The sequence below is a fragment of the Macaca nemestrina genome, chromosome 11, assembly GCF_043159975.1.
Source record: "Macaca nemestrina isolate mMacNem1 chromosome 11, mMacNem.hap1, whole genome shotgun sequence".
NCBI lineage: Eukaryota > Metazoa > Chordata > Mammalia > Primates > Cercopithecidae > Macaca > Macaca nemestrina.
In genome coordinates this window covers 34,985,327-34,989,403 of record NC_092135.1, presented here as the reverse complement: position 1 = coordinate 34,989,403, position 4,077 = coordinate 34,985,327, and positions in this window count along the sequence as shown.

Genomic DNA, 4,077 nt, shown 5'->3' with positions numbered 1-4,077 from the left:
AGCCCTTAAAGGGCTATGTTGAAAAAGGAAATATCGTCAGACGAAATCTGGAAAGAAGCTTTCTGAGAAACTGCTTAATGTTCTGTAAATTCATCTCACAGAGTTACATGTGTATTTCGAGGATCTCTTTGCTAGCCCTATTTCTGTGGAATCTGAGAACAGATATTTCGGATCCCTTTGAAGACTATAGGGCCAAAGGAAATATCCTCCGATAACAAAGAGAAAGAAGCTTTCTGAGAAACTTCTTTGTGTTCTGTGAAATCATCTCACAGAGTTACAGCTTTCCCCTGAAGAAGCCTTTCGCTGAGACAGTTCTTGTGGAATTGGAAAAGTGATATTTAGAAGCCCATAGAGGGCTATGGTGAGAAAGGAAATATCCTCGGATGAAATCTGGAAAGAAGCTTTCTGAGAAACTGCTTAGTGATCTGTGAATCCATCTCGGAGAGTTACATGTGTATTTCGAGGATCTCTTTTCTAGCCCTATTTCTGTGGAAACTGAGAACAGATATTTCGGATCCCTTTGAAGACTATAGGGCCAAACTCAATATCCTCCGATAACAAAGATAAAGAAGCTTTCTGAGAAACTTCTTTGTGTTCTGTGAAATCATCTCACAGAGTTACAGCTTTCCCCTGAAGAAGCCTTTCGCTAAGACAGTTCTTGTGGAATTGGCAAAGTGATATTTGGAAGCCCATAGAGGGCTATGGTGAAAAAGGAAATATCGTCGGATGAAATCTGGAAAGAAGCTTTCTGAGAAACTGCTCCGTGTTCTGTTAATTCATCTCACAGAGTTACATGTGTATTTCGAAGATCTCTTTGCTAGCCTTCTTCCTGTGGAATCTGAGAACAGATATTTCGGATCCCTTTGAAGACCATAGGGCCAAAGGAAATATCCTCCGATAACAAAGAGAAAGAAGCTTTCTGAGAAACTTCTTTGTGTTCTGTGAAATCATCTCACAGAGTTACAGCTTTCCCCTGAAGAAGCCTTTCGCTAAGACAGTTCTTGTGGAATTGGCAAAGTGATATTTGGAAGCCCATAGAGGGCTATGGTGAAAAAGGAAATATCCTCAGAAGAAATCTGGAAAGAAGCTTTCTGAGAAACTGCTTAGTGTTCTGTTAATTCATCTCACAGAGTTACATGTGTATTTCGAGGATCTCTTTGCTAGCCTTCTTTCGGTGGAATCTGAGAACAGATATTTCAGATCCCTTTGAAGACTATAGGGCCAAAGGAAATATCCTCCGATAACAAAGAGAAAGAAGCTTTCTGAGAAACTTCTTTGTGTTCTGTGAAATCATCTCACAGAGTTACAGCTTTACCCTCAAGAAGCCTTTCGCTAAGACAGTTCTTGTGGAATTGGCAAAGTGATATTTGGAAGCCCTTAAAGGGCTATGTTGAAAAAGGAAATATCGTCAGACGAAATCTGGAAAGAAGCTTTCTGAGAAACTGCTTAATGATCTGTAAATTCATCTCACAGAGTTACATGTGTATTTCGAGGATCTCTTTGCTAACCTTCTTTCTGTGGAATCAGAGAACAGATATTTCGGTTCCCTTTGAAGACTATAGGGCCAAAGGAAATATCCTCCGATAACAAAGAGAAAGAAGCTTTCTGAGAAACTTCTTTGTGTTCTGTGAAATCATCTCACAGAGTTTCAGCTTTCCCCTGAAGAAGCCTTTCGCTAAGACAGTTCTTGTGGAATTGGCAAAGGGATATTTGAAAGCCCATAGAGGGCTATGGTGAAAAAGGAAATATCCTCAGATGAAATCTGTAAAGAAGCTTTCTGCGAAACTGCTAAGTGTTCTGTTAATTCATCTCACAGAGTTACATGTGTATTTCGAGGATATCTTTGCTAGCCCTATTTCTGTGGAATCTGAGAACAGATATTTCGGATCCCTTGGAAGACTATAGTTCCAAAGGAAATATCCTCGGATAACAAAGAGAAAGAAGCTTTCTGAGAAACTTCTTTGTCTTCTGTGAAGTCATCTCACAGAGTTACAGCTTTCCCCTCAAGAAGCCTTTCGCTAAGACAGTTCTTGTGGAATTGGCAAAGTGATATTTGGAAGCCCATAGAGGGCTATGGTGACAAAGGAAATATCCTCAGATGACATCTGGAAAGAAGCTTTCTGAGAAACTGCTTAGTGTACTCTTAATTCATCTCACAGAGTTACATGTGTATTTCGAGGATCTCTTTGCTAGCCCTATTTCTGTGGAATCTGAGATCAGATATTTCGGATCCCTTTGAAGACAGTAGGGCCAAAGGAAATATCCTCGGATAACAAAGAGAAAGAAGCTTTCTGAGAAACTTCTTTGTGTTCTGTGAAATCATCTCACAGAGTTACAGCTTTCCCCTCAAGAAGCCTTTCCCTAAGACAGTTCTTGTGGAATTGGCAAAGAGATATTTGGAAGCCCATAGAAGGCTATCGTGAAAAAGGAAATAACCTCAGATGAAATCTGGAAAGAAGCTTTCTGAGAAACTGCTTAGTGTTCTGTTAATTCATCTCACAGAGTTACATGTGTATTTCGAGGATCTCTTTGCTAGCCCTATTTCTGTGGAATCTGAGATCAGATATTTCGGATCCCTTTGAAGAATATAGGGCCAAAGGAAATATCCTCCGATAACAAAGAGAAAGAAGCTTTCTGAAAAACTTCTTTGTGTTCTGTGAAATCATCTCACAGAGTTACAGCTTTCCCTTCAAGAAGCCTTTCGCTAAGACAGTTCTTGTGGAATTGGCAAAGTGATATTTGGAAGCCCATAGAGGGCTAGTGGGAAAAAGGAAATATCGTCAGATGAAATCGGGAAAGAAGATTTCTGAGAAACTGCTTAGTGTTCTGTTAATTCATCTCACAGAGTTACATGTGTATTTCGAGGATCTCTTTGCTAGTCCTATTTCTGTGGAATCTGAGAACAGATATTTCGGATCCCTTTGAAGACTATAGGGCCAAAGGAAATATCCTCCGATAACAAAGAGAAAGAAGCTTTCTGAGAAACTTCTTTGTGTTCTGTGAAATCATCTCACAGAGTTACAGCTTTCCCCTCAAGAAGCCTTTCGCTAAGACAGTTCTTGTGGAATTGGAAAAGTGATATTTAGAAGCCCATAGAGGGCTATGGTGAGAAAGGAAATATCCTCGGATGAAATCTGGAAAGAAGCTTTCTGAGAAACTGCTTAGTGATCTGTGAATCCATCTCAGAGAGTTACATGTGTATTTCGAGGATCTCTTTTCTAGCCCTATTTCTGTGGAAACTGAGAACAGATATTTCGGATCCCTTTGAAGACTATAGGGCCAAACTCAATATCCTCCGATAACAAAGAGAAAGAAGCTTTCTGAGAAACTTCTTTGTGTTCTGTGAAATCATCTCACAGAGTTACAGCTTTCCCCTGAAGAAGCCTTTCGCTAAGACAGTTCTTGTGGAATTGGCAAAGTGATATTTGGAAGCCCTTTGAGGGCTATGGTGAAAAAGGAAATATCCTCAGATGAAATCTGGAAAGAAGCTTTCTGAGAAACTGCTCCGTGTTCTGTTAATTCATCTCACAGAGTTACATGTGTATTTCGAAGATCTCTTTGCTAGCCTTCTTCCTGTGGAATCTGAGAACAGATATTTCGGATCCCTTTGAAGACCATAGGGCCAAAGGAAATATCCTCCGATAACAAAGAAAAGAAGCTTTCTGAGAAACTTCTTTGTGTTCTGTGAAATCATCTCACAGAGTTACAGCTTTCCCCTCAAGAAGCCTTTCGCTAAGACAGTTCTTGTGGAATTGGCAAAGTGATATTTGGAAGCCCATAGAGGGCTATGGTGAAAAAGGAAATATCCTCAGAAGAAATCTGGAAAGAAGCTTTCTGAGAAACTGCTTAGTGTTCCGTTAATTCATCTCACAGAGTTACATGTGTATTTCGAGGATCTCTTTGCTAGCCTTCTTTCGGTGGAATCTGAGAACAGATATTTCAGATCCCTTTGAAGACTATAGGGCCAAAGGAAATATCCTCCGATAACAAAGAGAAAGAAGCTTTCTGAGAAACTTCTTTGTGTTCTGTGAAATCATCTCACAGAGTTACAGCTTTACCCTCAAGAAGCCTTTCGCT